Source organism: Bos grunniens, chromosome 1 (assembly GCF_055505025.1).
Source record: "Bos grunniens cultivar Pamir isolate PY7600 chromosome 1, Bosgru_T2T1.0, whole genome shotgun sequence".
NCBI lineage: Eukaryota > Metazoa > Chordata > Mammalia > Artiodactyla > Bovidae > Bos > Bos grunniens.
Genome location: NC_141165.1, coordinates 134,378,738 through 134,403,516, shown reverse-complemented (window position 1 = coordinate 134,403,516; position 24,779 = coordinate 134,378,738). Strand labels below are relative to the sequence as shown.

Below are 24,779 nucleotides of genomic sequence, written 5' to 3'. Positions count from 1 at the left end.
AGTATGCCTGGATTTTTGCATGAAAAATCAGGATCTTCGGCTAGTTACGAGAAAAGAAAAAAAAAATTCTATTCTCAAATTAATCAAATCAGAAGATTTGGCAGGTTTTAGTCTTTGACATATAATATATATATATAATTCTCGTAATAGCAGAATACAAGTAAAGGTAAAGGATTTTGATTAAATTCATAGAGAAGCCAGAAATTATTTACAAGACTAAATTTTATAAAAGAAGTTCTGTACTTAGTCATTCAGTTGTGTCTGACTCTTTTCGACCCCATGGACTGTAGCCCACCTGGCTTCTCCATCCGTGGGGATTCTCCAGGCAAGAATACTGGAGTGGGTTGCCATGCCCTCTTCCAGGGGATCTTCCCCACCCAGGAATCAAATCCAGGTCTCCCATACTTCAGGCAGATTTTTTACAATCTGAGCCACCAGGGAAGCCTGTGAATAGTGGAGTGGGTAGCCTGTCCCTTCTCCAGGTGATTGAACGGGGGTATCAGGCATTGCAAGCAGATTGTTTACTAGCTGAGCTAAGACAAGATCTCTGGTATTTAGGATAGGTCCTCAATGATGATACAAACTGTGTAATTGTGAATTTAGGTTGGGGAAAGATAGTGTTCTATCTTCCTTGCTATAAAATAATTCAAATAGAAGATAAATACATTATCAAGACATCTTCTAAGAATCATACTGGAAAAAGTGTTGGCGATTTTGAGAGACTCAAGGAGAGGGTTTAGGCTATTAGAACCCTGAAGATATGTTAAGTATCCCAGGTTTAATGAAGAAGCAAATGGTGAATTCCAAAAATGCTCTATCAGTAAACTTCATATTGATTGTGAGTGCAATTTCAGGAAGGTCCATTAAATAGGTGTTTTGCGAGCACTTATGATAAAAAGCTGGCAGCAGAGATTCACTAAGAGTGAGTCACGCCAAGCTTACCTCATTTACATCACTACCTGACTGATAGAAAAAGGTAGACTTTAGATATTGACAGCCTGAATATTTTCAGAGTAAAGTTAAGTTAGACAGGCTGCAATTGCCTTCTGCCCCTGTCCATAGCTTCTCTAGAGCTGATTTCTGAGGAAAGAATAGTTGACTTTTTTGATCTAGAAATCTATGTTGGTAGGCAAATAAATACAATAATAAACTTGAAGCTGTTCTATGCTGTTATAGATCATATAAATGTGCCTTAACAGGAAGCAAAAAAAGTTCAGATGGCAGACAAACAGAGAAGATTTTCTTACATTCTCTTCTGATTACTGTTTGTCAAGAGATCTGTTATTTTGCTTCAGCAATCAGACTGCCAATTACTTCAAAACACAGACTATATTTTTTGTTTCAAAGTACTTATTAAATGTCTTTCATGTTATGAGGCTCTAACTTTTAATTATTTGGTTATTAGACATGCATAGGTGATAAGTCATAGAGGATGAAAGTGAAAGTATTAGCTGTCAGTCTTCTCTGACTCTGTGATCCCATGGACTGTCCATGGAATTCTCCAGGTAAGAATACTGATGTGGATAGTCATTCCCTTCTCCAGGGGATCTTCCTGACCTAGGGATTGAACCAGGATCTCCCATAGTGCAGGCAGATTCATTACCGTCTGAGCTACCAGGGAAGCCCAAGAATACCGGTTGTGCTTTGCTTAATCGCTCAGTCATGTCTGACTCTTTGTGACCCCATGGACTGTAGCCCACCAGGCTCCTCTGTCCCTGAGGATTCTCCAGGCAAGTATACTGGAATGGGTAGCCATTCCCTTCTTCAGGGGATCTTCCTGACCCAGGACTGAACCCAGGTCTCCTGCATTGTAGGCAGATTCTTTACAGTCTGAGCCACCAAGGGGAGGCCCTTTAAGGATATACTTGTTACTTTCATAAGAGACATTCTCTATTCCTCTGGTTAATAGAATTCCTATTTTGTATAAGATTTGGACACCATGTGCTTCAATGGGCAGTCTTCGGCCTATACCCATATCTGGAATCCCTGTGAATGCAATACAATATAGTGATGCATCTAAGTTTCACTGGAGAACTCAAAAACCGAAATTTCCATCTGTATTTTTGACATGACTGATCTGGACTGGTACCTGTGAGATATTCTATGTGCTCCTTATTCTGAGTTGTACTTCACACTCTACTCCATTTCCATCCAAGTAGAATGACCTGTATTGAATATATCAGTGAGCTCCCTTGCTCTTTGACTTTTATATGTGTTCAAGACATCAGTGAGAAGGAAGAGAGAATGGTCAGGGGTTATCCATAAGCTCTCTGCCTGCTAGGTCTCCTTGGCCAATCTGTGTCTGCTATGAAGGTCCTGTTCCCTTTCTGTCTCAAGGTGGCTTCTTCCCCAGGATACTCTGCTGTGAGTAAAAGTCAGAGTTATACTACTGTGGTGCATCTTCTCCTATCTTCCCACACCTTCCCTTTTACCTGCAAAATTACCATGACAATAGCTTTAACAATCACTTTGCATGTTTATAAAACGTTTTATATGTCACGTTATACACCCAATATTGGATTATATTAGCTATACATAGTTTAAATCTATGATGTTCTTAAGTATCGATTGTGAAACAAAATACATTTATCTGGCTATTGATTTTTCATTTTACAAAGATTATATGCATGAATATATTCAACCTCTTCTGAATTTTCAGCTTTTGATATTAAGATTATGGAATCTTATGATTCTGATTACCCATCCAACAATGTGTGTGAACTCTTCTCTACATTGTACATGTATGTAATATTACACTGAGTACTGTTAGAAAAAGTGCATCTTTTGCAACATGTTTATGAAATTACCAATCTCATTACACCCTGGTATTTTCTTTTTAAACCTTGTCTCTCCTAAGAGACAATTATTGATAGCAGACAAAAAAGAAAGGTTTAAAAAGAGAAAAATCTCCTGAGAGGAGCAAGCAGTGAAAACAGGAACAGAACATTAATCTAAGTAATTAGCTCCCCTATCTCAAGAACTTTTGTTTTCAAATGACTAATTTTCCTTTTTTTCAAGTTTTGTTTTTCTTTATCCTTTCCAACACCAGACTTTCCCATTTGTCTTCTATACCTTTTGAAAAGACACCTACAGTAAAGAAAAAAATATACTGGCATTTCCAATGCAGCTGCAAATTTTACACGGCTACAGAAAAGCATTATCTTCTTAAAAGGGGGGAAAAAAAACAGTAAAAACATAAACCAAGAAAGCACAGAAGGTAGTAATCACATTTAGTTGTTTATCATGGAATCATCTTTATAATCCATCTGTTTTGATTTCACAGAGCAAGTGTGAGTAATTAGAAAGTTTCTTATTTTATAGATTTGGGCTTGGAAGCTTGTAAAGTCAAGACAACACAAATTTTGCTTACTGGGTTTTTTTTCTTTTTTTTTGGTATTTGAATTTTAACTTGGGTAAATGGCCAACAGGTGTGTGATGGAGCCTTATGAACATACAGATAGCCTTCCTACAGCTTTGATGATATAAACACTATAGTATATTCTCCATTCTCTTTTTATTTAAAAAAGGATATTTCATTTAAAAAAAGATAACATCATATCAGCAACTCACAAAATTTAAGGCACAAGTGTTACCGAATCAGGTTCCATTTGCCCAACCCACAGGAAGCCAAAATGGCGAGCCGCTGACGTTTACAGCAAAGATAGGGCTTATTCGCAAAGCAGCCAAGAGAGGAAAAATCTCAAAACTGCCTCCCTGAAGGCTAGGGATTCTGAGTATTCAGGAGATAATGAAAAAGCAGCAGGGCTGTTTGAGGTTTGGGGAGTGCTAAAGCCTAATTGGAAAAAAAGTGCAGTAATTGCCCTCTAGGCTAGAGGGTCCTATGCGTGGAGGTCTAGGCCTTCTGAAGTCAAGAGGTCACTGAACGGACACTCACGCATGTGCAATAGAAGGTTTGGGGGGGTCCTATTTGGTTTTAACCAGCTCCACTCAAACTAGATGCAGCTGGCTCCAAGTTCCAGAAAAATAATTATTGGGTAAACATCTTATTGTTTAAGCTAGGTGAGGCTCAGAGGGCATCCAAATCTTAAAATGACCTTTATTAGTGTGTACATATGATGTGTGCTCAGTTGCTCACTCGTGTCTGTCTGATTCTTTGTAACCCCATGGACTGTAGCTCACCAGGCTCCTCTATCCGTGGGATTCTTCAGGCAATAATACTGGAATGGATTGCCGTTTCCTCCTCCAGGGGATCTTCCTGACCCAGAGATCAAACCTGCATCTTCTGGGTCTCCTACATTGCAGGCTGATTCTTAACCCACTGAGCCCAGGCAGGTGAAAAGAATTTAACTCACAGTATCACAGGAAGATCAATGAGTTAAAAAATAAGTTTCTGTGTAAAATTAGTTACCATTATTGTCTTCAAAAATTTTTAGCCTCTTTAAATGTGAGACTGGTTTTACCCCAGGTATGTAGACCTGATGATATTATACATCTGAAACATAAAAATCTCTATTGGGCATTGTCTACATATCTTTCTCTAGATGCCAAATTTGTAGTTTTAGCCATTGTGATGGTAGAAAATCAGGGAGTCAGGAACTCCACCTTCTGATTGGGCTTGATTGGTCCTAGTTACATTTGAGTGATGAGAGTTCGGGCAGGATGCATGATGGGTAAGATGGGCCTGAAACTGACCTGCTGGGAGGTTGCCTGGAGGTGTAACTGGACAAGAGGAGAAGGCCTGGTAAAATGGCAATGATTTTGAACTCTGGGTTGTCATAAGTCAAGCTTCCAGCACCATGAGGCACCACCGTGAGACAAATAAAAAGGATGGTGAGTTGAGCACTTTACTTTTTTCGTCTTGGTAGTTAGGCTAGGGACGTTTGGGTAAAGAGTTTTCCAATCTTTATTCCTCTGTCTAGAAAGTGAAAGCATTTGTCACTCAGTCATATCTGACTCTGTAATCCTACGGACAGAAGCCTGCCAGGCTCCTCTGTCCATGGGATTCTCCAGAAAAGAATACTCGAGTGAGTTGCCATTTCCTTCTCCAGGGGATCTTCCTGACCCATGAATTGAACCCAGGTCTCCTGCATTGCATGCAGATTTCCTGACCATCTGAGCCACCAGGAAAGGAAGTTTGGGTAAGGAATTTTCCAGTCTTTATTCCTATGTCCAACTTGGGGCCAATTTGGGATGTGGGCTCAATGGAAAAACAGTGTTGAAATGCTTGGTCAAGCTTAGGAGACAGTATGGTGGCCCAAATAGTGCTTATTTTCTGAAACTTTGTCATCTAGAGTGGGATTTCTTCATGCTTCCCCTCACCCCACCCCGGGAGTTGGGGAGAAGTGAAGCTGGCTATACTGGAGAATGTTAAAGAGGGTCTAGCAGGAGTGGGAATGAGCTGAGAGCCACAAAGCTGTCCCTTTATGGACCAGGGGAGAGGGCTGTGGAAGGCAGAGGAAGGCCAAGAGAACCTCAGCGCCTTCTCTACCTTGTGAGAGTGAACTTGTCAGCAATATATATATCAATAATTAATTAGAGGCTTTTTAGAAAGTAAGACTACTAATAGATACTTTAATAGCTGAAGTCCTCCTCAGTATTACACGTGACCTGTGGACAGGTTTTAGTCACCATTAATTATTCATTTAGTCAACAAATGGATATTAAGTTCAAAGTCCTCAAGCATGTGGGGAATTAAATTTAAAAGAAAAATTGAAGGCTCTCTGTGGCTCTGAGACATTAAAATCCTAGGTGCTAACAGAAAAATAGGGATCCCATGTCATATACTTGGGCTCTAATTACAACTGGAACTCTGTGGTGATCTGTTCCCTTGCTCTTGTAACTTGCCTGTTGTTTGGCTCACTCCCTATCCGTCACATGGCCAACTTGTAGATTCATGTCCTTCACTGTAACTACCTATCTAGATACTTGTTTTTAAATTTCTAGTTAACTTAAAGCCACGATAGTGTGTAGTTTGGAACATGAGATTTAAGGATAAGTAATGGCTGAAGTTGTCTCAAGTCAAGGTCCTGTGAAAGAAGGAAATTAGTAGCCACACTGCTTTGAAATTTTCTGTCTTTCATGCATCTGGGGCTGAAAAAATAATTTCTACATCAGTGATACTTTAATAGGCATTCATGCAGGTGGGAGTCTGTCATTCTCCTCCAGTAACAAGTGTACATTCCTTACTTCAATTTAATGTAAGGATAAATTCCAGATGGTGTATAAAGTTATCTTTTTGAATTACAGCTATAGAATATTCCAGACTGTGCAGGTCTTAGGACAATCCAGGTGATTTTCATGCACTTTAACCTTTTCAGGAAAGTGATCCTTTCATTTCAGTTTATATGACTTTAAAACTTGTTTAAGTTTCCATCTATTAGTTGGAACACTGGCTTGTTTCATCATGCCAGCGTTTATTTTTCTTTTCTTTTTTTTCTGTTTTTAAACTTTACAAAATTATATTAGTTTTGCCAAATATCAGAATGAATCCACCACAGGTATACATGTTTTTCTGTTTATCAATTTATCTAGATGCTTCCTGTGTCCCTCTATGGCTTTTTGAAAATAATGGAGAAGTAATGTAAGAATTGTGTTTAAAACCAGAATCGTATAGTGGGAGAGGGTATATATTTTTTTCAGGTGTTCATAATGGATACATTACATTTTCAGTGTAATAGTTTGTCAATAAAGTCACTCAATGCAGGTTTTCATCTAAAAATGTTATATAAAGTGAATGTAGGCAGTGAGAGGGCATATGGCACCACCTATATTTTACTAGAATGTGCCAGTCATCAAGCTTGAATGTCTATCCCTAAACACAGAATATTTTCTCTAGTTGCCAGGAGTTATCCCAGATTTTGAGGTTGGATCAAGAGCTAATTTGGTTTTTGTTCCTAATGATAAACTACCTGGCATTTGAATGTCATGTTGAGGTATGGCAAAACCAATACAATATTGTAAAGTAATTAGCCTCCAATTAAATAAATTTATATTAAAAAAAAATGAACTAGGTTGAACTCAAAAAAAAAAAAAAGACATCTAGAGTAGTTCAAGGATGCTTGATAATTTCTGCTGTCTCAAAAATGTGTCTCATTTCCAAGATATTTCACAGTGAACTATCTTAAAATCTCAAACAGTGAATTGAGTCTCCAAGGTGGCCTTAGAACTACCTATCTCAATGGAAGCGTCTCCAGAAAAAGAACCGTCTTTCACTCTTTAGATGATATTTGGTAAATTTCTGGTTTAAATATGCATGGCATTCCACATCAGTTTCTCTCTCTACCACATGCCTTTGTGAGTAAAACACGATGCAGGAATGGTGGCCTGCAAGGGGCAAGTGGCTCATTAGATTTTTTAGTATCAAAAGTCCTTTCATTACTAGAATATCTGCATAGTCTTATAACAGAGAGTTGGACTAGAAAGAAAGCTGAGCGCCGAAGAATTGATGCTTTTGAACTGTGGTGTTGGAGAAGACTCTTGAGAGTCCCTTGGACTGCAAGGAGATCAAACCAGCCAATCTTAGAGGAAATCAACCCTCAGTATTCATTGGAAGGACTGAGGCTGAAGCTCTAGTACTTTGGCCACCTGATGCAAAGAGCTGACTCATTGGAAAAGACGGTGATGCTGGGAAAGATTGAAGGCAGGAGGAGAAGGGGATGACAGAGGATGAGATGGTTGGATGGCATCACCGACTCAATGGACATGAGTTTGAGTAAACTCTGGGAGTTGGTGATGGACAGGGAAGCCTGGCGTGTTGCAGTCCATAGCGTCGCAAAGAGTCAGACATGACTGAGAGACTGAACTGAACTGAGATGATTGAGAGAGGCAGCACTGAGGTTCTCAGTTATAAATCTAAATGGAAGATGACAGCATGCTTTACTCGATGCATCCAGTTTCTCAGGGATAATGAAGATTAATTGGAAATATGTAACTAGGATTGATTATTTTCCAAGTTGGTTCAGCAAAGTGAAAAAGAGACAAGGAAGTTGAAGGTGTAGGCAAAGAAATGATTGATCATGGAATTTAGGCAGGAAAAGAAGCTAGAGAGGACATCAAAGGAATGAGGGTCTTGTGGTAAGATGTTAAAAGTAATTTGGAAGTCCCAGAGAGACTGAAAGATGGCAAAGTTAGTATTAAAAGAAATGATTAAAGGGAGAGCTCAGAGAATGGGGCATATAAAATTGTGAGCATGGTGAGTTACTACTGAGACAATGTTTCAGCTAATCATTCTGAAAAGTGTGGCTTTTTTGGCAGGGGTGGGCTAGGAGGACTTGCATTTCAGGGCACGCTGATTTGATCCTGACCAGGGAACAGGAGTCCCACAAGGTGCAGAGCAGCTAAGCTGCCAGGACTACTCTGAAGCCCACACACTCTGAAGCTTACCCACCACAAATAGAGAATTCATGTGCCACAGCAAAAGATCCATCAGGCAGCATTGAAGATCCTGCATGCCACAATTAAGACCAGACACAGCCAAATAAATAAATAAGTATTTTAAAAATTGATTAAAGGAAGACTTTACGAAATGGGGTACATGAAATTGTGAGCATGGTGAGTTGCTGAGGCAACTAGCAACTAGCTGTGTCTCAGCTAGTCATTCTGAAAAGTGTGACTTTTGGTCCTATGGTATCAACATCATCTGGGAACTTATTGCAATTGCATATTCTCAGGCAACCCCCCGCCAAAAAAAAAAAAATCCACTGACCCAGAAAGTCCACACACAGGGTCCAAGAGTCTCTATTTCAACACAGTTTCAGGGACACACACACAGAGTAATTAGAACCACAGGTCTAGGGTAGGTCCTGTAAGGGAGAGTGAACAAGATAGGGTGGTGTGATAAAAGAAATATATCTTTGGATTCTGTCCTTAGATCCTAGCACACAGACCCTAAACCCTTGTGCCTTCCCGAGTGATAGAGGTGAGAGGAGTGTTTCAAACTGTAAATGAATTTAAGTTTACATCTAATGCGATGACTAGTTTAACTGGGGGGCCTCTAGATGGCTTCAGGATAGGTGATAGTCACCAGAAAGGCCAAGGCACAATTTAACACGGATGGAATTTTCTCTCCTGGCCCGTCCTCTGGAGAGAGAAGAGGGGCTAGAGATTAAGTTATTTACATTTAGCCAATGATTTAATCAAACAAAACTATGTACTGAAAACTAAGAAAACCCCTAAACAATGGAATTTGGAGAGCTTCTGGATTGATAATATACCAAGACTGGCCAATATCAAATTCGTGGAGGGAGTTGTAAGAACCCCTGATCTTTAGCAGGTGTGCCAGAAGTACAGAGGCTCTAAACTTACGATTGGTGTCTGAAATAGAGGGCAGTTTTCTGGAAATGACACTAAATCTCAAGTAAATAGTTGCAACTGAATTGAAATGGAGGACATCCTGTTGATGTCTGGAGAGGAGAGAATTGGTTGTTGTGAGAAAAAAAAAGAGAGAAAAAAAAAGAAAACGCATGTATCCGGTATCAGAAAAATGTAAGTAGCAACATTGTTATCAGGGTGGAGGAACTGAGTCTGAGAGGTCATCCATGACAAAATGAATAAAACTAGAATAAGACAGGAATATGTGGGAGAGGATGCTTACTCCTTGGAAGGAAAGTTATGACCAACCTAGATAGCATATTCAAAAGCAGAGACATTACTTTGCCAACAAAGGTTCGTCTAGTCAAGGCTATGGTTTTTCCTGTGGTCATGTATGGATGTGAGAGTTGGACTGTGAAGAAGGCTGAACACCAAAGAATTGATGCTTTTGAACTGTGGTGTTGGAGAAGACTCTTGAGAGTCCCTTGGACTGCAAGGAGATCCAACCATTCCATTCTGAAGGAGATCAGCCCTGGGACTTCTTTGGAGGGAATGATGCTGAAGCTGAAACTCCAGTACTTTGGCTACCTCATGCGAAGAGTTGACTCATTGGAAAAGACTCTGATGCTGGGAGGGATTGGGGGCAGGAGGAGAAGGGGACGACAGAGGATGAGATGGCTGGATGGCATCACTGACTCGATGAACGTGAGTCTGAGTGAACTCTGGGAGTTGGTGTTGAACAGGGAGGCCTGGCGTGCTGTAATTCATGTGGTCGCAAAGAGTCGGACATGACTGAGTGACTGATCTGATCTGATCTGATGTGGGAGAGGGTTACACTGAGCCAGGATTAAAAACTGTTAATAAATGAGAGAAAGATGATTGGATTTGACAGGGTTCGGTGGTTTTAGGATTTGGATTTTTTTTAACTTCTTAAGTTGCTTCCATTTTGACTTTAAATTTTACATCGCTATTTTATCTAAGTCATCCTCAATCCAGATCTCCTCAGAAGTAGAAATGGGAAGAAAATAGCAAAAACCTTTGACAGAAAATTTGCCCTTTTAAATCGCAAGAGGAAGTATGGCCAACTACATTGAGAACTCTGAAGACCTTTCATAATTTTCTCAGTTGTCATATTTTATAATATTGAGTGAGATGAATTATTAACCAAATTGCCTGGAGAATTCTCTGATTAATGTATGTTTCTTACTATCTAGACAAGATCTTTGTTGTTGAAAATCTTAATCTTTGACAATTCAGCTTTCAGGGCCTGACAGCCCAATATTAATGATTCATGTAAATATTAAATGCAGCTGTACATATGATTTGGGAATCATGAGAGAGATTTTCATCAGGTATTCGTACCAACCTTATGATGCTACATCTCTAGACATATGCCCAGCTACACATATCACTACTTTGCAATCTAGTCATGACCTGAGATTTTATCTTCAGAGTTTAAAGAGGATTTCCATTTTTCAGATTGGAAATTTTGGTTCTCTACTTGCAGGAGAGTTGTTTCTCTCTTCTGTGATCAGTGGAGATACAAAAGTGAATTTTAAAGTCCAACATCCAGAGTTCTACAGAGTTCACTGCAGTTTCTTCCTCTTGTGAGCTATGAAAACTGCAACTAGTTAGTGAACCTTTCAAAGCATAGAAAAAATTATGCTAATTGGAAAAGAGTTTATTAATTAAAAGAAATAGTATCAATACAATTTCTGGAATATATGTCAGTCCTTAGAAGCCTTAGCTTTCTTATTTTATGTTTCAACTTCTAAGGATTCTGTGCCCAACCCTAAAATGTGAGCTTTTCCCCTCAGGCCAAGCAATTCTGATATCATCTAGTAGTAATGAAAGTCACTTAGTCCTGTCCGACTCTTTGCAACCCCATAGACTATACAGTCCATGGAATTCTCCAGGCCAGAATACTGGAGTGGGTAGCCGTTCCCACCTCCAGAGGATCTCCCCACCCCAGGGACTGAACCCAGGTCTCTTGCATTGTAGGCAGATTCTTTACCAGCTGAGCCACAAGGGAAGCCCAAGAATAGGGAGTGAGTAGCCTTTTCCAGCAGATCTTTCCGATCCAGGCATCAAACCGGGGTCTCCTGTGTTACAATCAGATTATTTACCAACTGAACCATCACGGAAGCCGTATACCAGCTAGGTGTCCTACCATTCAACTCAAATCTGACACTGCTTATCCAGAGATAGATTCACATCTCACCAGCTCAGGGCTCAGTCCCACAACACCATCCCCTAGCTTCACCTTCAAGTGAACACTGTCACCTGTGTTTCTGACCAACTCACTATAAGGCAAAGGTTCCCATGACCCGTTCCTTGGTTTCACTTAATTTGCTAGAAAAGCTCACAAAACTCAGGAAACCAAACACTAGATAATGGGTTTATTACAAACAATATCAAAGGATGTGGATCAATAGCCAGATGAAGAGATGCAGAAGTTATGGGAAAAAGCTTGGAACTTCCGTGTTCTCCAAGTGCAATGCTCTCTGCAAACTTCCATGTGTTTGCCAACCCAGAATCTCTTTGACCTTCTCCTTTATTGATTTTTTTTTTAAATAAGGCTTTATTACATAGACATTCTAGTGGCCAGTTTTGGTGATTGAATCAAATCCAGAAATCAGGGTATGGGGCTGAAAGTTTCAACCTTCGGTTCCTGCTTGGGTTCTCCTGGTAACTTTTTTTTTTTTCCTAAGAAAAATATTTATTGAATAAATGAACATTTCTAAACATATTATATTTATGGATGCAGTTTAGTTGTGTTTTTTTGTTTTATTTATTTTTTTGTATTTTATTTTTATTTTTTTTATTTTTAAACTTTACAATATTGTATTGGTTTTGCCAAATATTGAAATGAATCTGCCACAGGTATACATGTGTTCCCCATCCTGAACCCTCCTCCCTCCTCCCTCCCCCCTCCCCATACCATCCCTGTGGGTCATTCCAGAGCACCAGCCTCAAGCATCCAGTATCGTGCATCGAACCTGGACTGGCGACTCGTTTCATACATGATATTATACATGTTTCAATGCCATTCTCCCAAATCTTCCCACCCTCTCCCTCTCCCACAGAGTCCAAAAGACTGTTCTATACATCAGTGTCTCTTTTGCTGTCTCGTACACCAGGTTATTGTTACCATCTTTCTAAATTCCATATATATGCGTTAGTATACCATATTGGTGTTTTTTCTTTCTGGCTTACTTCACTCTGTATAATAGGCTCCAGTTTCATCCACCTCATTAGAACTGATTCAAATGTATTCTTTTTAATGGCTGAGTAATACTCCATTGTGTTTATGTACCACAGCTTTCTTATCCATTCATCTGCTGATGGACATCTAGGTTGCTTCCATGTCCTGGCTGTTATAAACAGTGCTGCGATGAACATTGGGGTACACCTGTCTCTTTCCCTTCTGGTTTCCTCAGTGTGTATGCCCAGCAGTGGGATTGCTGGATCATAAGGCAGTTCTATCTCCAGTTTTTTAAGGAATCTCCACACTGTTCTCCATAGTGGCTGTACTAGTTTGCATTCCCACCAACAGTGTAAGAGGGTTCCCTTTTCTCCACCCCTCTCCAGCATTTATTGCTGGTAGACTTTTGGATCGCAGCCATTCTGACTGGTGTGAAATGGTACCTCATAGTGGTTTTGATTTGCATTTCTCTGATAATGAGTGATGTTGAGCATCTTTTCATGTGTTTGTTAGCCATCTGTATGTCTTCTTTGGAGAAATGTCTGTTTAGTTCTAAATAGACATTTCACCTGGTAACTTTAATCTTTAAATTTAACTTTAAATCCCCTGGCATCTTTAAGGGGATTTCCAGAAGTCACTTCATTAACAAACTCAGGTGCAGTTGAAGCAATTTCAGGAACTGAGGATAAGGGACCAAATATAAAAGATGCTCTTACTGCTCAGGAAATTCCAAGGGTTTGGGGGAGTTGTGAGCCAGGAGTGTGAGTGTGAGTGTGAGCCTACACACACACACACACACACACACACACACATATGTATAATAAATCACAATATCATGACATCTAAATAGAAGCCAGTTGGCAATTTTAAGACATTAGTATGAAGCTAAAAGTTTTTTTACTGATCTTCAACCATTGAGACCATCATAGGAAGCAAAATTAACCAATATTTTCTCCTCATATCCACACAAACTCTAAAGAGTCAGAGAGGCAGTGTTCCCATCAGATTGGAGACAGGATTCTGTGTACTCATTAGGAGAAAATTATGAGAGAAGAATGGCTTTTTCATCAGGTACTCTCCTTTTACTGGCAGTAACAATTGAAGAACTTAAAGGCATATGAAGTAGACCTTAAATGGACTTAAGTGCTGGGAAATTTTAATAAGGGTGTTTTATTTCTTCTATGGTAAATCTAAGAACCAATAAAATTGCTCTGATAATTCATTCACTATGTTCTTTGTCCAACTGAAACTATTTGTACTCTAAACTTTATACTATGCTTTTATGTTAATAATTACAGTGTTCCTCATTTGTAAATACATGAAAACTAGCTATGTAATAAGGAAAATGTAATTTTAGAGACATCTTCAGGAAGGGCTGTGTAATGTAATTAATGGCTATGAATTCCTGTCACTACTGTCTATAAAGTACTGAATATGACTGAAGTAAATTACTCCCTTAAGGAACCATGAAAAGTTGTTTCCATACAAATGGTAGTGACGTTGTACTATGATTAAAAATAAGTTAATTAAAAATGAGAATAAATATGAAGCTAGTTAACACTTTGTTTTGTGGACTAGACCTGCAAAATTAAAGCTTTCTTCTAGAGACAGATTTAAGTTAGTTGCGTAAGTGGATACTGTCCATATTTTACTCCAATTATTTAAAGAGAAATACACAATTTTCATTTCAAAATCCTATTCCAAATTAGCTGTGTCCTAAGCAGTTATTCAGAAGCATTAATATTATCATTATCCAGCAGGCCCTTAGCTCATTATAATGTTCCTATAATCCAAAATTGAAAGAAAACAACAGACCTAGGATCTCCAATCCTTGGAAAATCAGCAGTTCTAATTAGGGCAATATTTGCAGAATACTGTTTCTACTTAAGTATATTTCCATTTACAATGCACTTTTAAATGTTAACCACGCACGTGTCTGACTAGTAGAAATAACTATTATTTACAAGTATTCAGAAATAAACATAGATTGATAAAGGGTCACAAGAATAAAAGTTATATCAAGCATTTCTTGACCTAGAGATATATTTGATTATTTTTCTGACCAAAAAAACCATGAATAGCTTGATAGCTACATTTTCAAAAAAGATGTTGTTGTAGTTTAGTCTCTTAGTCATGTCTGACTTTTTGCGACCCAATGGACTGTAGCCCATCAGGCTCCTCTGTCCGTGGGATTTTCCAGGCAAGAATACTGGAGTGGGTTGCCATATGATCCTCCAGTTCAAAGCATGATTTTATAAATAAGCCGTGTGTGTGAACCAAGGGCATAAAACTTCTACATTTAGAATTAACTTACAAAAAGGAATCAAAATAGACACGTGTGCAACAGATTATGTTTACTATTATTCAGTTCAGTTGCTCAGTTGTGTCCAACTCTTTGCAACCCCATGGACTGCAGCATGCCAGGCCTCCCTGTCCATCACCAACTCCCAGAGTTTACTCAAACTCATGTCCATTGAGTCGGTGATGCCATCCAACCATCTCATCCTCTGTCATCCCCTTCTCCTCCCTCCTTCAATCTTTCCTAGCATCAGGGTCTTTTCCAATGAGTCAGTTCATTGCATCAGGTGGCCAAAGTACTGGAATTCAGCTTCATCATCAGTCCTTCCAATGAATATTCAGGACTGATTTCCTTTAAGATGGACTGGTTGGATCTCCTTGCAGTCCAAGGGACTCTCAAGAGTCTTCTCCAACACCACAGTTCAAAAGCATCAATTCTTCAGCCCTCAGCTTTCTTTATAGTCCAACTCTCTATTATAAGACTATGCAGATATTCTAGTAATGAAAGGACTTTTGATACTAAAAAATCTAATGAGCCACTTGCCCCGTGCAGGCCACCATTCCTGCCATCATGTTTTACTCACAAAGGCATGTGTTAGAGAGAGAAACTGATGTGGAATGCCATGCATATTTAAACCAGAAATTTACCAAATATCATCTAAAGAGTGAAAGACGGTTCTTTTTCTGGAGACGCTTGCATTGAGATAGGTAGTTCTAAGGCCACCTTGGAGACTCAATTTACTGTTTGAGATTTTAAGATAGTTCACTGTGAAATATCTTGGAAATGAGACACATTTTTGAGACAGCAGAAATTATCAAGCATCCTTGAACTACTCTAGATGTCTTTTTTTTTTTTGAGTTCAACCTGATTCATTTTTTTAAAATATTAATTTATTTATTGTAATTGGAGGCTAATTACTTTACAATATTGTACTGGTTTTGCCATACCTCAACATGACATTCAAATGCCAGGTAGTTTATCATTATGAACAAATGCCAAATTAGCTCTTGATCCAACCTCAAAATCTGGGATAACTCCTGGCAACTAGAGAAAATATTCCGTGTTTAGGGATAGACATTCAAGCTTGATGACTGAAACATTCTAGTAAAATATAGGTGGTGCCATATGCCCTCTCACTGCCTACATTCACTTTGTATAATATTTTTAGATGAAAACCTGCATTGAGTGACTTTATTGACAAACTATTACACTGAAAATGTAATGTATCCATTATGAACACCTGAAAAAAATATACACCCTCTCCCACTGTACAGTTCTTGTTTAAACACAATTCTTACTTCTCCATTATTTTCCAAAAGGGCTTCCCTGGGGACACAGGAAGCATCATCCTCTGTCGTCCCCTTCTCCTCCTGCCTTTAATCTTTCCATATTCAGGGTCTTTACAAATGAGTCAGTTCTTCGCATCCGGTGACCAAAGATTTGCAGTTTCAGCTTCAGCATCTGTCCTTCCAATGAATATTCACGGTTGACTTCCTTTAGGATTGACTGATTTGATCTCCTTACGGTCCAAGACACTCTCAAGAGTCTTCTCCAACACCACAGTTCAAGAGCATCAATTCTTCAGTGCTCAGCTTTCCTCATGGTCCAACTCTTACATCCATACATGACTACTGGAAAAAGCATAGCTTTGACTAGACGAACCTTTTTTGGCAAAGTAATGTCTCTGCTTTTTAATATGCTGCCTAGGTTGCTCATAGCTTTTCTTCCAAGGAACAAGTGTCTTTTAATTTCTCAATCATCTAGATATGCCCTAATCCATTCCCTCTCTAATTCACCTAGGTAATAGTTTTGTATCTTTTCCTATTTCTTACACGTGGCACTCACCAGAAATTATTCTTTTTGGTTCCTACTTCCCTAGGAACTTTGAATCAAGCAGAAAATAACTTCCATGGACTCCTGCCACCATTTATATCTACTTTACTGTGTCTGCACCTATATTAAAGTTGCCTTCTCCTCATTATTACACATCAACTACATGGCCCTTACCTGCACATTCTCTGATGACCGTTAATTTACAGATAAAAGCAGTGAGAATGGAGTTAATTATTTTCTTATAACACAGCTTAAATGTGTTATGTTTCAAGAGCTGGGGCTCAAAATCAGTGTATTTGAAAGGGGTCGACCTATTAGAAAACCAGTGGTGGAAAAATTCTAGATGAATCTGGCGACTGAGAAAACACTTTCACTACTATGATACCTTGAAATAGACCTTCAGCGTTCTCATCTGGACCAAATTCAGTCACTCCAGAGAGCTCACTAGGGTTTGAGATTTCCGAGGTCAGTGAACAAATACCATCACTCAGAAAGTAGAAAGAGAAGACTTACCAGGTACATCATCTTCAGGACATTTAATTTAAAACACACTTCATGGGATTGACATACACTATTGATACTATGTGTAAAACTAGAGAGAACCTACAGTATAGCACAAGGACCTCTACTCAGGGCTCTGCGGTGATTTAAATAAGAAGGCTATCCGAAGAAGAGGGATATATGTGAACAAATAGCTGACTCACTTTGCTGTACAGTAGAAACTAACATAACATTATAAAGCAATTATACTCCAATAAAAGTTGAAAAAATATTAAAGCACTGCCTGATTAAGTCAGGCTCACCCAGAAAAATAAATACATAAAACCTACTTTATTAGTCAAATGCAATCTTAGTAACTATCTGCTCCCTGATCATTTCCACTCTATAACAGTGGGAAGAGTGGAAAGAACCCAGAACTTTCTCAAATGCTTGAAGTTAGGGAAAATTTTGTGTCCTTGGAAGAAAACAGCTCAGAAAGGTAAGCTTGAAGATATAGAAAGTAAACCTAAAAAAAATGTTATCTTTTTGAGAAAATGTTGAATCTCTGCAAGAACAATTGATCATGTGAAAATAACTGTCGTTTATATCTGTCAATGTGTTTGGCAATAATTTATATAATATATATGCTCTTTTTTAACACTAGCTTAAGAGAAAGCTTTGTTTCTGAGAAATGTATCTATCAAAATCTTTAAAAACATCTTTCATCCTTAAAATGCACAAACTGTCAAATATTGTCAGACAACTCTGCATATAAATAACTATATAAATGTACATACTAGGTGACAACAATGCCATTGTTGGCTGGTATTTTTGCTTTTATTTCATTTTATAATGATAAATCCAGTTAAAATCCAGCTTCTCAACTGAATTTCAGAATGAATGTCTCAGAAATCAATACATATGCAGTCTAATCTTTAGAAATAAATCTTTTCTAGTTTCTTAAAATATCACATAGGCTCTGACTTTGGTTATACTCTGAAAAAGTACCTAGATTTATCTACAATTAATGCAAGTTGGACACTTTGAATGTCTACTCTGTTTTGGTGGCTCTTAATTACAATAAAATACTTATAAAATATATTGGTTAATGAATGGATAATCTGAACCTTATATAGTGAAATTTTTACTTTGTGTTTTCAATTCTTTAAATTGGTGCATATACTTGGAATGATATGCATTTTACTCTATCATATTTCAGGCTTTTTATCTTCAGCTACAAAATTTTTTCCATCCTTTTAATTCTGAAAACAGCCTTGAGTCACCCAGCATTGCCCATCCACCTCCACTAATTCACAACTCTATTATATTTCTCCAGAGGATGCATTTCCATAGTTCTGCCTTGTTATAAGGTTTATTTTTTTTTTCCCTTCCATTTTATTTTTGACTGCCATCCAGATTTTTTTGGCTTTCTCTGGGATTTTCACTTTATTGTTTGTCACTTCCTTTTTTTTACCCCTAGCTTTTCGTAATATACTGCCGTTATATCTGCCTCGGCTTTTCGTTCCCTTACAGATTTGTTTTTAAGACTTCAAACTTTTTCATTTTATTTTTAGCTCCTGAAACTTGCAAAAGTCTGTACCCTTTTGATTTTCACTTGCTTCATTGACACATTCTTGTATTTTGTTTTCATTTTAAAATACCAGAAAGTAAAATGTCTCTGCAGCTTGATGAGTGGAATAGTTTATTTATAATTCAAAAAATTTTTTACTTTTTGTGAGATATTTGCTTATAGGTTAAAACCTTGTGCATAAATTTCTTAAAAAAAATAAATTTCTGTGGAGTTGTCTGACTCACTTTTACTGTACAATACAGCCATTGATGCAATATTTTTATTCTCCCACTTGGGGAGTAAGTAACAAAGATGTGTGCCATTAGTTGTATCCACCTGTGAATGTATTCAATTAGATATTATTAAAACTTCTTTGAACTTAAGGGGATGTGGAAAAGCATTAAAAGCAAGGAAAGTATATATTTTCACTTTTTTCATATTAGACTTCATTTCTCTTCTGGAAATAAAGAGCAATCAATGGTGTACTGGCAAACTGGCCAGGAGAGGAGGAAGTGAAAAGTCATAGAGCTAGCCCATTTCTGTGGTGTGAATGCTATCATCACACCCAATTTGAAACTATTGTCAATTTAACAACCAGCTCACAAAATTTCTGAAAATTTAATATTAGCTGACACAAGTGGGTATAGGCCAGCACAATCCAGCTCCAACACAAAACCGTTATTAACTTTTACTAGGGCACAGATATCTTTGAACATACATTGAAGTCTGTGACCCTCAAACAATAAAAATGGTTGTAAACTCCAATACTATGGCCACCTCATGCAAAGAGTTGACTCATTGGAAAAGACCCTGATGATGGGAGGGATTGGGGGCAGGAGGAAAAGGGGATGGCAGAGGATGAGATGGCTGGATGATATCACTGACTCGATGGACGTGAGTCTGAGTGAACTCCAGGAGTTGGTGATGGACAGGGAGGCCTGGTGTGCTGCGATTCATGGGGTTGCAAAGAGTCGGACACGACTGAGTGACTGAACTGAACTGAACTGAAACAGATTTTGACAAAAGTTTGTTCTACAAATGAATCTCTGTATAAAAGTCCCTTTTCTAAGTGTATTTGTAATTTAAAGGGTTTAATCATTATGATTTATAAATGATAATTTACTATTTAATCTCAACAGTTTGCGTTTCATATTTTGGGAGCCAGATATTTAACTGCACAGTGAACAACTGTACTTCTGCAGAGAAACTAAGCAACTGTAAAAAGAAGGGGCCTTCCTCTCCAAATAGTATATTCCTATTCTTCCTGACGGAGAAGGCAATGGCACCCCACTCCAGTACTCTTGCTTGAAGAATCCCATGGATGGAGGAGCCCGGTAGGCTGCAGTCCATGGGGTCGCTAAGAGTCAGACACGACTGAGTGACTTCACTTTCACTTTTCACTTTCATGCATTGGAGAAGGAAATGGCAACCCACTCCAGTGTTCTTGCCTGGAGAATCCCAGGGACGGGGGAGCCTGGTGGGCTGCCATCTGTGGGGTTGCACGGAGTTGGACACAACTGAAGCGACTTAGCAGCAGCATTCTTCCTGAAGCTCACCATGTAAAATATTAATTATCTTTCAAGGATTATATGTGCTTTTTGTACTTCCAATTTCGGGACTCCTTTTGACTAATTTCTATCAGATAATGTGACTAAGAGAGCAACTGGTGGTATATTGGAAAAGCAAGTTATTCTTTTCATATTTTGATAATTTTGTCAAAGTACAAAATTATAAGTTAAATTAAGTGAACATCTGAAAATTTCGGCTCTATTGTTCTAAAAGTAAATTTTAGATGTTTTCCATGTAAGGAATAGCTAAAAAGAATAAAGTAATTCTCAAATGCCTCTTCAATGGTCCTTTGCTTACAGTGTATCTAATTAAAAGGCAAAATTCTCCATTTCAAGTTTTATATACATCAGTTAATTGATTAGAAAGTAAATTCTCATTAACCATATAAATCTGGAGTCAATAAACTTGTAAAGAAAACACTTTAATTTCATTGCTGATAAGTTTGAGAATTTAAATCTCAACTTACTGTGATGCATTTATTTACTTTGTGCTGACAGGACAGTATCTTGGGGCTTTGTTTTCCAAGTCATTTCTAAATCTGCAGTATGTCAAAGTCTCTTCATTATGCTTTGGATGTTATGGTAGAAAAATGGGATCTTCACAAAGATGCATTCATTCTCCTATTGAAAATGCCTACTTAAAATTCTCTGTGGATAGTTTTATTGAAAAAATATGTAGGCAAGCCATTAATTATACACAAAGACTTGGAACAAATTCTTATAAGAAATATAGCATGCCTTCCATTAAATGTATACAGTTTTTACAAAGTTACTGAAAGTCTTCCTGAGATTATACAATAAATCTTAGAAATTTAACCACTCTGTTCCCCCAAAGGTAATTTGTTTGTCTCTATGACAGACACACAGGGCATATACTCAGATCTCAGCCTAGTTTAACTTGACGGTATTTTTCTGTGCATTTTTGTTTCCTAAAAATCTAGTTGCTGAGACTAAGTTATTCAGTTATTGTGCTCAATTTCTTTTTGTTTTATTTTGTAATTATTGTTCTATTTTGGTTCTCCTTTAGAATTGTGAAAAGATCTTGTAACAGGAAATGCAGAGAACATATAAATGAGTGAAAATGCATCCTGCCATAAAGCTGAATCTGGAAAAAGTGTTTTGTTATAGATTATACCTTGAATTTTAAGCACTATTTTATTCAAGGCACATGAGACATTTTCCACCTCATATATCTCACAACAGTATAGAATTTACTGCTCTTTTTTTTTTCCCCAGAAATGCAAATGGTAGCTATATGGGGACAAATAAGTTTAAAAGAAACTAAAAAGCATCATTAATTGGTCAAAAACAAACCTATAAACATGCTTTGAAATTCTTAATATCTTGAGGACCAAAATGGATTGAAACAAACATTTCAATATGGAGAGTTGCTAAATAGCTGAAATATATGACAAATAAATGTATTACTGTCATCAGATAGAAGACTTAGCATGGCATTTTAATAAATGCTGTATTTCTCTGAAAATGTACCAGATGGTAGAATTTCAAATGTCATTCATATGATTGGTGTGAAAGAATTGTCCTCTTCATTTATTGTAGTGGGCTCCAGAAATCAGAGTTCAATTCTTACCAAGAAGTCTTAGAGAAGTTTCTTCTGTATAAATATATGAGGCTTATTGCTTATTCAAATTCTAATTAGACAATTCTCTTTATTCCCTCTGTCACATGAAACATGCAGAAGCACGTCACTTTCTAGGCAAGTAAATCTCACATCACTTCAGAACCCTAAGACCAGGAATGTGTGATTCCCTAGCTGAAATTTCCAAAAAAGATTTCTCAGGATGAAAGAATGAACCTAACGTTAACTGCTCATGGGGCCAACACTTTGGATCTATGGTTTTGGCCATTTCATTCTGCCACTAAAAAATATGTTACAGAGATGTATTAATCACTCACCATATGTCAGGTGTTGTGGTATATATTGAGAGAATGTTATTGTGTAGTGGCTAAGTCATATCTGACTCCTTTCCTACCCCATGGCCTGTCGCCCACAAGGTTCCTCTGTCTGTGGGACTTCCCAGGCAAGAATACTGGAGTGGGTTGCCGGTTCCTTCCCCAGGGGATCTTCCAGACCCAGAGATCTCTTGACCTCTGAGTCACCAGAGAAGCTCACTGAGGGAATAGGAAGGAAAAAAGAGTAACTGAAAAATCCTTGACATGTTTGCTTGATCTCTATTCCTGGTAAATCAGGAGACAGTGTCAACTGATATGAATATTGTCCCTCCCAGGATGCCTAATGCTGGCCTTGAAATGTTGGCGAAACTTGATTCCTGGCTTCATTGGTTTACAAACTCAAAGTTTTGTTAAGTAAATAAATGGATATTGGCTGCTCATTTAAATTCTCTCACATTTAAGCTTCTGTGATGCCCTTTTGGCTTGGCTTCCTTATGCCTCTAAATTTACACAATAGTCTTCTTTCTAGCTTTCTCTTCCCTCATCTAGTCTTTAATCTCTGATGCCCTGAACCCTCCTCTCCCAGCCCCCCTCCACATATGCTGCCCAAGGTTGGTTACTCCTTTCTTACTCTTAGTGACAGGTACTTCCCTTGAGTGAGGTAATCTACATCCTGCTTCCACACCCTGTGATCCAACTGGCTTCCCTTCCTTCTTTCCTCAGGCTGGCTACTGAGATCACACACCTGGTCACCAACATAAGGCAGTCCAGCTTCAAGGTCACCTCCTATTGTTTGTCTCACTCCCTGCCGCATTGCATTCAATGCACCACCACATGCTCTGGATTTCACCTGTGAGATCTATCACCCTCTCTGTCCTCATTACCCAGCTATTGGTATATCTCTCACTGCTTTCACCTGGACCCTGTCATATACTCCTAACAGATCTTATTCCTTTATCCAATTTTACTCCTCTCCAGATGTTCAAGTTAGATTTAGAAAAGGCAGAGGAACGAGAGATCAAATTGTCAATGTCGAAAAAGCGAGAGAGTTCCAGAAAAGCATATACTTCTGCTTTACTGACTATGCCAAAGCCTTTGACTGTGTGGATCACAACAAACTGTGGAAAATTCTTAAAGAGATGGGAATACCAGACCACCTGACCTTCCTCTTGAGAAATCTGTATGCAGGTCAGGAAGCAACAGTTAGAACTGGATATGGAATAATAACAGACTTGTTCCATATTAGGAAAGGAGTATGTCAAGGCTGTATATGGTCACTCTGCTTATTTAACTTATATGCAGAGTAAATCATGAGAAACGCTGGGCTGGAGGAGCACAAGCTGGAATCAAGATTGCTGGGAGAAATATCAATAACCTCAGATATGCAGATAACACCACACTTATGGCAGAAAGGGAAGGAGAACTAAAGAGCCTCTTGATGAAAGTGAAAGAGGAGAATGAAAAAGTTGGCTTAAAACTCAGTATTCAAAAAACTAAGATCATGGCATCTGGTCCCATCACTTCATGGCAAATAGATGGGGCAACAATGGATACAGTAAGATACTTTATTTTGGGGAGAGCTCCAAAATTACTGCAGATGGTGACTGCAGCCATGAAATTAAAAGATGGTTGCTCCTTGGAAGAAAAGTTATGACCAACCTGCTACTGCTGCTGCTAAGTCACTTCAGTCGTGTCTGGCTCTGTGCGACCCCATAGAGAGCAGCCCACCAGGCTCCCCCGTCCTTGGGATTCTCCAGGCAAGAACACTGGAGTGGGTTGCCATTTCCTTCTCCAATGCATGAAAATGAAAAGTGAAAGTGAAGTCGCTCAGTCGTATCCGACTCTAGGGACCCCATGGACTGCAGCCTACCAGGCTACCTAGACAGCATATTAAAAAGTAGAGACATTGTTTGCCAACAGAGATCCATCTAGTCAAAGCTATGGTTTTTCCAGTCATCACATATAGATGTGAAAGTTGGACTATAAAGAAAGGTAAGCGCTGAAGAATTGATGCTTTTGAACTGTGGTTTTGGAGAAGACTCTTGAGAGTCCCTTGGACTGCACAGAGATTCAACCAGTCCATCCTAAAGGAGATCAGTCCTAAATATTCATTGGAAGGACTGATGCTGAAACTGAAACTCTTTGGCCACCTTATGTGAAGAACTGACTGTTTTGAAAAGACCCTGATCCTGGGAAATTTTAAAGGCGGGAGGAGAAGGGGACGACAGAGGATAAGATGGTTGGATGGCATTATCGACTCAATGGACATGAGTTTAAGTAAACTTCAGGAGTTGGTGATGGACAGGGAGGCCTGGCGTGCTGCAGTCTATGGGGTTGCAAAGAGTCAGACATGACTGAGTAACTGAACTGAACTCGACAATCTACCATTTTTTACAATGTATAGTTTTCTACAAATCTTTGTAATAAAACCAAGGCTTTTATTCTGAAATTCATGTTTTGGAGCTGGCAGCTAGCAGCTTTGGCTTTGCATCCAAAACACCTGGATTTTTTTTTAAGAATTACAGGTTCCTAGGCCACTCTTCTTGAGATTCTGGTTTCATTGGTTTGGGGTGGTTCTGTGCACCAGTATTTCTAAAACACATGAGAGATCCAAATGAGCATAAAAAGCAGAGCAATTCA

The 24,779-nt window shown here is 38.5% G+C and overlaps 1 long non-coding RNA gene across 14 annotated transcripts in view; it reads left to right on the top strand.

Moving 5' to 3' along the window:
* Positions 1-3,426: 3,426 nt before the first annotated feature.
* LOC147380220 (uncharacterized) overlaps positions 3,427-24,779 on the top strand; it is a 325,705-nt gene continuing 304,352 nt past the window's right edge. For 13 of the 14 annotated variants that reach the window (XR_015167415.1, XR_015167424.1, XR_015167414.1 and 10 more), the window contains exons 1-2: positions 3,427-4,791; positions 5,010-5,099. This is a non-coding gene — a long non-coding RNA (uncharacterized LOC147380220). Of the gene's footprint in view, positions 4,792-5,009; positions 5,100-17,499; positions 17,587-24,779 lie in introns of all 14 variants that reach the window. The other variant, XR_015167418.1, reaches the window with a different exon arrangement.